The following is a 12,304-nucleotide window of genomic DNA, read 5'->3' as shown; positions in this document are numbered from 1 at the left end:
AATGAAAGTATCAACTTCTCTACATTCTTGCCTACACTTATTTTCTGTTTGTTTGTTTCTGATAGTAGCCATCCTATTGATGTGAAGTGGTATTTCACTGTGGTTTTGATTTGCATTTCCCTGATAGCTAAGACATTGAAAACCAACCTTTTCATGTGTTTATTGGCTATTTCTATATCTTCTTTCAGACATATATATTCAAATCCTTTGCACATTTTAATTGAATTATTTAACATTTTATCATTGAGTTCTATGAGTTTTTAATACATTTTTATATCCATCAGTCCCTTATTGCATATAATTTCCAAATTTTTTTCTCTTGTTAGGGTTGTCTTTTCACTTTCTGAGGATATCCTTTGTAGCTCAAAAGTTTTAAATTCTGATGTGGTCTAATTTATCAACTTTTTTTAATTTTGTCACTTGTTCTTTTGATGTCCTATCTAAGAAAGCATTGCCTAATTGAAGGCCATATAGATTTACATCTATATTTTCTTCTAAGAGTTTTATAGTTTTAGCTCCTGCATTTCTGTTCCATTTTAAATAATTTTTTGTGTCTGATGTGAGTTAAAAGACAAAATTTATTCTTTTGCATGTGAATATCCAGTTGTCCTAGCAGTATTTATTAAAAAGACTACCTAATTCCCAATGAAATACCTTGGCACCTATGTTAAAAATCAATTGACCATAAATGTAAAAAAATTTATTTATGCACTCTCAATTCTATTTTATTGATCTATATGTCTTTTCGTAGGCCAGTATCACACTTTCTTGTCTACTGCAGCTGTGTATGTGTAGCAAGTTCTGAAATTAGGACATGTGAGTGCTTCAACTTTGTTGCTTTTTAAGATCATTTTGGCCAATCTGAGTCCTGGGTCTTTTATATTTCCATAAGAATTTTTAGCATCAGCTTGTCATTCTCTGCCAAAAAAAAAAAAAAAAAAAAAAGCCACGAGATGTTTTGACAAAGATTTCATTAATCATAGATTAATTTGGGGAATATTGCAATCTTAATAATACCGTACCAATATAAACTACTTTTACATTTAAGTCTGATTTAATATATTTCAGAAAGTCTCATAGTTTTTATTGTATAGTCTGGCATTTCTTATGTTAAATTATTATTAATAATTTTATTCCTTTTGATGCTATTATAAATTAAATTTTTTCTTAATTTTCTCCCTTGGAAATCCATATGTCCAAGGCATTAATGAGTCTTGAACATAGACCAAAAGCCAAGTTGGGATAAACAAGATATTGTCTTGTCCCTGGCTGGTTTGAGATGAGCATTAGCAACCAGATGCCACTCCACCCAGATAAGGGACACATTTTTCATTTTATTTTTGGATTGTTCATTACTCATGTTTAAATATATAATTTAATTTTGTGTATTCATCCGGAATCCTAATACACTGCTGAACTCATTTCTTAATGCTAGTAGTTTTATTCTTGGAATTCTTAGATTTTTCCACATTCAAGATCATATCATATTTGAATATTGATAGTTTAACTTTTTCCTTTCTAATGTGACTGGCTTTTTTTCTTGTCTGAAAATCCTTATATTATTCCTAAATATAAAGGAAATGCATCCACCAATTACTTATTGATGTAAGCTGTGGTTTTCATACATGCCTATTATCAGATTAAGAAAATTCCCTTCTATTCCTAATTTGTTGATTTGTTTTAATTGTGAAAGTATATTAGATTTAATGAGAAAAATATTTTTTCTTATGTCTTTAAAAATAATAGAGTGGTTTTGTTCTTCTATTAAAATTATATATTACATTGACTTTTTTTACATGTAAATTAACCTTGATTTTCTGTATTAAATCCTACTTTATTGTTGGGTATAAACTCTTTATATATTGCAAGATCATTTTTTCTTACCTAGTCTGTTAAGAATTTTTGCATCTATTTTAGAATGAATATGAATTTGTAGATTTATTTTCTTGTGACATTTTGCCTGTTTTCGGTATTATGGTAATAATGATGATATAAAATTTGAAAGTTTTCTCTATTTTTTTGGAAGATGTTGTAAAAATTGATTTAAATTCTTTTCTGAATATTTGCTAGAATTCAAAGCAAAGTCACCTTGGCCTGGATATTGCTTTGTTGAAAGTTATAAAGTTATTAATTAAGTATTTTTGCCCTTTGTAACCTTAGTCAGATTTTCTCTTTCTTCTTGAGTCAGTTTAAGTAGTTTGTGTCTTTAAAGGAATTATTGATCTAAGTGATCAAACTTACTTGTATTTGCATATAGTTCTTCATAGTTTCCTTTTTAAATCCATACTTAAGTAAGGCCAACAGCGACGTCTCCTCTTTTATTCCTGATTTTGTCAATTTCAGTCTTCACTCTAGATTAATCTTGCTAAAATTTGTCAATTTTTTTGACTTTCTGCAAAAAAACATCTTTTAGCTTTATGGGTTTTCTCCGATGCTTTGCCGTTCTCTATTTCATTTATTTCTACTCTAACCCACATTATTTTCTTTCTTTTGCTTGCTTTGGGTTTAGTTTTCTCTACTTTTTCCTATGCCTTAAGGTAGAAGATTAAGTTATTAACTTAAGCTTTCTCTTTTAAAATAGGCATTTGCAGCAATAAATTTCCCTCTGAGCACCGCTTTAGTTGAATCTTACAAGATTTAGTATGCTACCTTATCATTTTCATTCTTCTGAGAGTGCTGATTTCCCTTATGATTTCTTATTTGAACCAGTTTTATTTGTGAATTCCCCAGTTTCTTTCCGTTGCTGATTTTAATTTTATTGTGGTTGGAGAGAATACTTACGTATGATTTCAATCCATTTAAATATATTAAGGCTTGCTTTATGACCTTGTCTATGTTGTGTCTTGGAGAAGGTTCAAATGTGTACTTGAGAAGGATAATATTCTGCTGTTGTTGAGTGGCATACTCTATAGATGTTTGTTAAATTTAGTTTTTATAGTATTATTCAATTCTTCCATTTACTTGTTGAATCTTTACTGAGCTATTCTATCCATTATTGAAAAGAAGTATTCGTCTCCAACCATTATTGTAAATTGTCTATTTAGTCTCCCAATTATCAGTGTTTCCTTCATATATTTGGGGATTCTGTTGTTAGGTACATAAATGTGTAAAATTATTATATCTTCCTTGTGAACATACCTTTTTTTCATTATAAAATATTCCTTGTTATCTTTGTAAGATTTTTTCTCTTTGACCATTTCAACTATGTCATCCCATTGCCTGTGGCTTCTATTTTTTTCTGATAAAAGTCTGCTGCTGATCTTATTTGAGTTCCCTTGTTCTTGATGAGTCATTTTTTCTCTTGCTGCTTTTCAGATTTCCTCTTTGTCTTTTGCTTTCAACATTTTGAATGTGATGTGCCTGGGTGTTGATCTCTGTACATTTGTCTAATTTGGAGTTTGTTGTACTTTTTGGATGTTTAATCTTTTACATCAGATTTGGAAAGTTTTAAGTCACTATTTAGTTTCATATACTTTCTCCCTTTCTCTTTTCTCTGTTTTTCTTTTTCCTCTTTCCACTCAAATTATGTGGCTGTTGGTGCACAAAATGGAGTCCCACATTTAGTCAGTTGTAATTTTCAAATCCAGAATTTTTGTTGTTGTTGTTGAAGACAGAATCTTACTCTGTTGCCTAGGCAGAGCACAGTGGTGCAATCTCTGCTCACTGCAACCTCTGCCTCCCAGAGTCAAGCGATTCTCCTGCCTCAACCTCCCAATTAGCTGGGATTGCAGGTGCCTACCCCCATACCTGGCTAATGTTTTTGTATTTTTAGTAGAGATGGGGTTTCACCATGTTGGCCAGGCTGGTTTCAAACTCCTGACCTCAAGTGATCTCCCAAAGTGCTAGGATTACAGGCATGAGCCACCACACTAGGCCAGAATTTGTTTTTTGTTTTTTTTTGTTTTTTAAATAATTTCTATCTTTATACAGATTATTTGTTCAGTGAGATATTATCACCATACTTTCCTTCAAATCACACTGGAAGTGTGATTTTCAGGCTTTGACTATATTTATAATAGCTACTTTGAAGTCTTTATCTGCTAAGTCCAACCACTGGCCCTCTTCAAAGCAGTTTACATTACCTGTAATGTGATCCTGACATGGAAACTACACCCTATGAGTGAGCTGGGGCATGAGTGATCAGGGAATAGTGTTCTCAGCCTTCTGTATCTGGGTTAGAGTTTCTGCCCTATAAATAAAGACAGGGTAGAGGCACAGAGTTCAATTAACTTGTGACTGCCCAGAATAGAGCTTCTCTAACCCAGGGCTGAGATAAATAAGAAACACTAGTAGTCTACCCTTCCTGGGGTTAAATTGTAGTCCCAGATTTGGCACTAGGAAAAGAGGAATCCCCATTCTCTTGATCACATCCAACTGGATTAGAGTTCGCCTAGTAGTTTCTATTAGAAATAGCTTGATACAGGGAGGTGTCAGTCATGGCTCAAATACCTGTCTCTTCTTGTTCTTACAGAGATTTTATGGATTCTCTTGAATAAATACTTTTCTGTTTACTGTGTGCCCTTAAGACAATTCCCAGAGACTTTAAATGATTGTGTTTGTGTGTTTAAATAATATTCCCAGCTAAATGGTCATTTGTTGAGGAGAGCGTCTACTTCACGCCTTACTTCTCTCATCTCAATTCTAGAAGATATCTGAGTGTTTTTCCTTTATGATCACCTATCCCTCCACTCCAGTGATTCCTAAACTTCCAATTCACTCATGACTCTCTGTCTGCCAGCTGCCCATAAATATCAAGTCATTTAGACTTACATACTTGGGAGTCTTTCTGATGTTTCTTTCTGGATATCTATTTTCCTGTCAAACATAATACCATAAAGATTAAGCTCTTTATCTTGCCATTGTAAAACATTTTTGAATTCTTCTTTTCTACTGTTCTACTTTAATCCTATTAATCTCTCCATTTTTCCAAAATATAGTTTTTATGTAGAAATCAATGCAAAAAGATTATTTTTAATGCTTATACGTTCCACTGTGGTAGATATTTGGGTATCAAAGTTAAATAAAATAACTTTGATACCCAAATATCTACCACAGTGGAACGTATAATCATTATGTTTCACCACTGTGTGCCTGTAGACCCAGCTACTCAGGAGGCTGAGGCACAAGAATCACTTGAACCTGAGAGGCAGAGGTTGCAGTGACCTAAGATCACACCACTGCATTCCTGTCTGGGTGACAGAGCGAGGTTCCATCCCACACACACACACAAATAAAAAAGGATATGTTCATCACCTTTGATAGACTCACAAGAGAATTTAGATGCTAGGTTTGTGAAGAGATAATTGTCATTGAATGTATTCAGTTCCATAAGACGTCATAAGTGTGAACAGAGAAGAATGTATTCATTTACAAGGTCTTTATTTAAAACAACAATAAATTATTTCTAAACCACGCTATTCTCTTCAGCTATCTTTGTTCTTTCCTTTGCAAGCTTCATATCAGACCTCTTTAGAATAATTTACAATTATTGACTACAACTCTTTCTTCAATTCACTCTTCAATCTAAGGCAATCTGACTTCTACCTTCATCACTCCACTGATGTTACATTTGACAAATTCATTAACGATCTTACATTTATATATCAAAAAGACACTCTTTCATTGTTATCTTTTGCTTATCTTTTATAGTGCCAATGACTACCTCCCTCTTGAAGTGTTATCTTTCCCTGGATTCTATGGCACTACTTGTGGTACCACTTCCGCCCTTCTAGATGTTTCTTATTCTCCTTATTGTTTCTTCTTTTCTGTCTCCTTTAAAGGGTGATACTCTTCAAAATTCTTATTTGCTAAGCCCAACACTCTCTTATGTTCCACTACCATCAAGTAACCAAATCTTTTGTTACTCATGTCACTTCCTTGACTTCTAGATAGATGCTAAAAATCTTCTTGGCAATCTTGTAGACTTCAGTTCTTTCCTAAAAACTCTGTATATGAGGAATGATTGTAAAGCCACATATTCTGGCAACAGGACTCCTCTCCACTTCTCCTGCAAATACCCAAGATAATTTGAAGCTCACGTAATCAAATTATATTCCCACTCTATGCTTGTGATCCTGGTGATTCTTCTTTTGTTGACTGATGACTTTAGCATCTGACACACTTTATTTTCTACTCCTGCTCCCATCATGATGCCTGCTAATGCCCACTTAATAGAATAGTCCACCAATATTCTGGCCTCTTTTTAAAAAAATCTTATTTCCATTGACCAAGTTCTTTACCCATCTTACTGACCCAATTCTATGTCATGGCCAATTGTACTTTCTCTGAAATCTCGATTTCAAGTTGTTTGGTCTCTCGCCCTATCACTCTTTTTCTCTCCCATACCTCCTCTGCTTGTAGTTTTCTCTAACAACTCCAGTCCAATAATTTCTCCCTAAAGACTACCTATCCTTTTGCCATCTTTCACTATCCATCTCTCCTTTATGCACATTCTATGATACAATATTATAATCATGTACTTGCAAACGTTATCGATTTCTTTATCTTCAACTCCCTAATACTGTCAACAAAATTCCAAATCTGGGTAAATCCAACTATGTATTTACTTTTCACTTGCACTCAAGCAACAAAATATTGCTCCTCCCCTCTTTTCACGAATTCCCAAAATCTCTTCCTCACCTCTTATCTTCAATCAATACTTTTTCTCATAGCTCTCAGAGAAAATAATAGGAATAAGAAGAAAACAGTCTCATCTAATCACCATCATATTTACCAATCTACTTGTAGCTATAGTGACATCCTTCTTACTTGGTATCCTGCTCTCTTATCCCTTTAAAATCAACCATTTTCTACACAAAAGTCAATTAAAAGTCCTACCATGTTACTGCCTACCTAAAATCTTTCATTATCTTTTCATCTGTCAGAAAAAAATTAAAGCTCTACAAAGCCTACAAGTTTCTACATGTTGGGGTCCCTGATTAATTGTGTGGGTCTCATGACCTACCACTCTTTTAATGCACCTGCTCACTACCTTTAATCAGACAGATGTCTACGCTCACTAGTTCTTCTGCCTTGGATGCTGTGTTTCCAGATCTTTACAAGGCAATTTCCTTCTCATCATTGCTGGATGTCCCATAAGACTTGTTTGATCATCTAATTTTTATGTTCTCTATCACATCTTGTTCTTGTATTCCTTTTAAGTCTTCTTCTTAGCACTTCCCACTATGACACCAATATCTTCTCACCATACGATTGGTGTATTTACGTAATTGACAGTTTGTTTCCTTTTGATTTCTCAACCTGGATATGAGTTACATATATCAAAATCGTTGTCCTGCTTACTTTTCACTATGTCTCATGCCTAGAAAGACATTACCCAGGGCTGGTACTCAGTAAATCTTTTTTCTATGGTCTGCTTTGTTTCTGATGTTTTTCTACCTCAAAGGATTATCCTAATATCACACCACCTGCCTATGTCAGAAATCTTAGCTTATACCTTAACTTCTCTCTCTCACTCACTGGCCATACCCGAAAGCCAATTGTGTTAAATTTTCTTCCAAATTCTACCTCAAATTCATCTACCTCTCTGCATCTCCATTGCTGCTACTATAGCTTAAGCCACCAGCATCTCACCACTGGATTTCAGTAACAGCTCCTCATGTCTCTACTTCCAGCTATCCCATTTCTTTTCTTTCTTTTTCTTTTTCTTTTTTTTTTTTGAGACAGAGTCTTGCTCTGTCACCAGGCGCCAGGCTGGAATGCAGTGGCGTGATCTTGGCTCACTGCAACCTCCACCTCCGAGGTTCAAGCAATTCTCCTGCCTCAGCCTCCCAAGTAGCTTGGACTACAGGCGCACTCCACCAAGCCACCAAGCCCAGCTAATTTTTTGTATTTTTTAGTAGAGACAGGGTTTCTACTTGACCTCGTGATCCACCTACCGCAGCCTCCCAAAGTGCTGAGATTACAGGCTTGAGCCACCACGCCTGGTCAGCTATCCCATTTCTAATCCAGGTTCCCTAAAGAATATGAATTCTTTATCAAATGAACCATTTTTTTGTATTGTAAAATATTAACATAATTCTCTGTTATCCTCTGATGAAGAAAATACCTTTAACATGTCCTGCAAAATCCTTCATCATTTGCTCTTTCCTTTTCTTCCTAGCATTGTCTCCTCCACCTCCTCTGTGTCACTCGCACGTGACAATTCATGTCAAGTACCTGGCATTCAGTAAATGCATATTTAATGACTAAATTAAGCTATGCATTCAAAAATGGCACAAATAACAGTTAATAACGTTAAGATACTTGATAGTAAATGATATACTTTTTTGATATTATGTCTAGCCAGTTGATATAAATAACTTGCTCTTTAATTAATCATTCTGAATTATAATAAAACATGCAAAAAAAAAAGTCCACGAAAGCTTCATAACTCTGTTAAAACCATTATCCTTATGTTGTTCATCTCTTGAACCATTTTAATTTCTATGACACAGAAGTCTTTTTTTTCTTCATTTTCCAAGAACAATTGACTCTGCCTGCCTGGCCTGACGGAGGCTCCTGGGCATCATTGCTCTGGCAGGTGGTTTTCATTTGCTGTCTAGAGATGCTGGCACTCCTGCAAATACAGTTCCCATCTTACTCCCAGCCAGGTCCCCAACACTGCCTGCATCTGATACAATGGATTGTCACCTCCTGGAACATGTAGTTCTAACAGTAACACAGCCCTCTTTTCCTTCAGCAACCATTAGAAAAAAGGATTTCTTGGACTATTACATAGCAAAATATATTTTACATTTCAATTAAATACACTATTTTAAAAATATTTCTTCTGAAATAAAATATATTGTCCATTTAACCTCTGACAAAGAAGCTGAATTGGAGTGGGACCTCATTGTAAAGCCTGGCAGCTGCTGCCTAGGTTCAGTTTCCTAAGCAACCTGGAAACTTAATTAGACCCAAACAACAAGGATGAGTATTTAGAGAAATAAGATTTAGATCATCAAGGATCTAAGAACTGAGAGTACTGAGGGAAAGAAATGTTAAAATGAGATAAAGCAATTTGATGATTAAAGTAGCTACAGAGCTTTTAAAATAATAATTTTAAAGAACTTTAGTATTTTAAATCATTGTTAGCCTTCAGGTTTTCAGTGGCAGATGAGGCTACAAGTGTTTAAACAATCAGCTTGAAGTGCATTGCTTGAGACAGTGCTTGTACCCATTAGCGGCTTTAAGTTAAAGAGGTATTCCTTTAAGGAATGATCCTTGCATCAGACATTGGAAAATGGGCAGAATTTGAATAGGCAGGTTTATGTACAATTATGATCACAATGAGTCTGTTTATTTCACTGAAATTCCACACTTATTATTGTCACTGTTTGCTGTTATATCTTCTTATGTCTCCTCCTGCACTGTTCCACTTCCCCACAACCCTTGCAAACACTGGTTCCAGGCAGGGTTAAGAAGTTGTGAAGAATCTAGAAACTCCTATAATTGTTGTTAATTTTTCTAATGCAGTCTCAAACCATTGCTTTTATTACATTGGAAGTCTTAAAAGGCTTGTAGAGATCAGATATCAGTACAAACTTCTAATTAATTTACCAATCCTACTGTTAGCATCTATACAGATATTCAAAGAGATTCTGTAACACATCCCATTAAAGAACTTTTCCCAAGTTGTGCAGTAGTCTATTTTGGTATTGAAAAATTATAATTTAAAGTCTTCCTAATATGAAACCAAAGGCTGCCTCTCTGTGTATTCTTTTCCATCCCAGTTGTACCCTTGAGTCAAAACAAAACCATTTCTCTTTTACTGAGCTTTTAATATTTGAAGTCAATGATGTTTCATTTGTGTTATCTTCCCAGACTAATCACAAAAGCTCTACTTCTTCCAAACAATTTTCAAGTTCTAAAAAATAAAAGATTTTGAAATCAGAGGTGCATTTCTGCCACCATCAGGTTTAAGTATTTCCATGTCACAATTTGTTATTCTTCTATTTGCTTCCCAATTTTGACTAAAACTGCTGCTTACTATTTTTTTATTTGACATGATCCTAACATGAGAAACTCTACACTCTTGATTGTCATTTTAATCAATTTGCTTCACTGTTCTAAAAAAAAAAAATAAATGTGGTAGATGTCTTAGGCTTAACCAACATGGAGAGCACCCAAGCACTTTCCACTGATGTCGCACAAGCTGCACTAATGCACACTTTTCTGAGCAGATTTGAGTCCCTGGAATAGAAGATATATACTATTCACATCTAATTTGCTAACTGCAGAAAACAGAAGAGAATGAATTGTTAAGTAAAATGTTGGCTTGTATTATCTGTGTGACCAAAATAATCTTGCTCTCCATGTATATCTTGCCAATTACCACATCATATATTTTCCATTTTCAAGTTTTCATTTCTGGAATTTATTTCCTGCTTTCTTCTGTGGCAATTCATCTTTAGTTTCTCAATGGCGATTCCTAGAGTCATACAATTGTTACAGTCACACATTTGCTCCGGAAATGCCTTCCGACACTTTGTTTGCTGTCTGTTCTTCCATTCCTCCCCTCATCCTCTCATCTTTCAGCTCCTTTGCTCTGTCTAGAGCACACTAAAAACAATTCAGCTCAAAATTGCTTAGAAAAAAATCAGAAGCAGGTTATAAGGTTATTGAGGCATGTTGCCATGAGTCAAAAAGCTCCACTGAGGTGACAAACAAAATGATCTCTAAATATAATTATTACTAAGTGATAATAATGTCTTCTCTGTGTATATTATCAAATAAGAGAGCCTTGGTTTAAGCCTATCAAGGGCTCAAGCATCCAAGTTCTCTGAGCTTTGAACTTTCAGAATTTAAGATTGGACAATACATTAGAGATTATTTGTTACAAGCCCACATTAGCTACTTTCAGAAAACAAGATGGATCCAAATGAATCCATAGCTCAATGTATTCAATTTAGCAACTTTTTTTTTTAACCAAAACAACATTGCCTTGCTGATACAAAACAATTACAGAATGTCTAACTATTTCCATCTTTTTGTCAGCCTATCTCTCTTTCCATTTCTCTCTCATTTCCATTTCCAGTGAATCTGGCATGTATGATTAAAAGAATGGGCTATGGGTTCAAATCTTGTCTCCATCATTTGTTAACCTCAGGAATGTCAATGCGTTTCTTCAAGCTTCAGTTTCCTAATTTATAAAGTAGAGATAATAATATCCAAATTATAGAGGTGTAGTGGACTATTAAACAAGATAAATTATAACAATTTGTGCACAGTATCTATCAGATAAATGTTCCTCAAATGTTTTTATTATTAATATAAATAATGGATACTTACTACTGAAAATGTGTAAGGGCTGGAAAAAATAGGTAACCTATTAAATAGCTAGTAATCACTCAATTTAAAGATAACCACTGTTAATATACATATATGTATATACATACAAAGTATCACATGTACTACGTTCAAACATAGTTGTGTGTTATAATTTTAGATAATTGATTTCAGAGAATAGAATGAAACTGATTTGCTAAACATAAATTTGTTTCAAGTAGTTTTGTTAGTTCCTAATATTATCTTCATCCTGAAGAATCTAAAAATGAATCAGGGAAACTTAAAATTAATGATTTTCTTAACAGCTTCAGGCTGAATATTGAGCACAGGAAATAATAAAGTGAGTAATAAACATTTACCTTTAAATTGTACTTCTTGTAAAGATTTTCAAGCCTTTTATAATTATAATGTCTCATTAACATTTTAAAGAAACCAGTGTTACGGTGTGGCACATCTTTAGTGTAGTGTAAAGTTAGACAAAAAGAACCACTGTCATCTTGTGTATCTACCTAGAAAACCATACTACATGAGGCAGTGATGAGTTCTGAGAGATTGTGTGGTTTAAAATTTCCTAGACCCTTCCCTGACCACATCATGTGTTTGGTTCCTTAGATACCGACCTTGTTTTGAAAATCTTTGCCCTACTCATTCACTCATTCATTTATTTACTTATTCAATGTTTGCTGAGTATCTACTATACACTCAATATTATGCTAAAGGGACTACAGCTAAAAAAGTAACAAGAAAAGCTCACTGTGATAAGAAGTTATAATTCGGCCAAGGTGATGAAGAGAAAGTTTTAGTGCACTGTGATAAGCACAATGAAAGGAAGCATAAGACACCATAGCAACATGCAGATAGAGATCCATGTTCCACATGGAAGTTGTCAAAGAGGGGTCCATGAAGGACATGAAAGAAGGTCTATGAAGCAGAGGTGTTGCTGAGCTGCTGTGGGCTCTGCCCAGCTGCTGTGTGAACTTCCTTGCAGTTTTGTTTATAGAGGTATAGTTAGAAC

At 34.4% G+C, this 12,304-nt stretch overlaps 1 non-coding gene across 1 annotated transcript; it reads right to left on the bottom strand.

Moving 5' to 3' along the window:
* Positions 1 to 1,188: 1,188 nt before the first annotated feature.
* On the bottom strand, positions 1,189 to 1,323 carry LOC116560365. The gene has a single exon (XR_004272943.1). It is a non-coding gene; the product is annotated as a small nucleolar RNA SNORA48 (small nucleolar RNA).
* Positions 1,324 to 12,304: the final 10,981 nt, after the last annotated feature.

This window comes from Sapajus apella, unplaced genomic scaffold (genome assembly GCF_009761245.1).
Source record: "Sapajus apella isolate SASKATOON/1434 unplaced genomic scaffold, GSC_monkey_1.0 scaffold25, whole genome shotgun sequence".
Lineage (NCBI taxonomy): Eukaryota > Metazoa > Chordata > Mammalia > Primates > Cebidae > Sapajus > Sapajus apella.
Note: the sequence above shows the minus strand (reverse complement) of the source record. Positions and strands in the feature narration are given on the sequence as shown.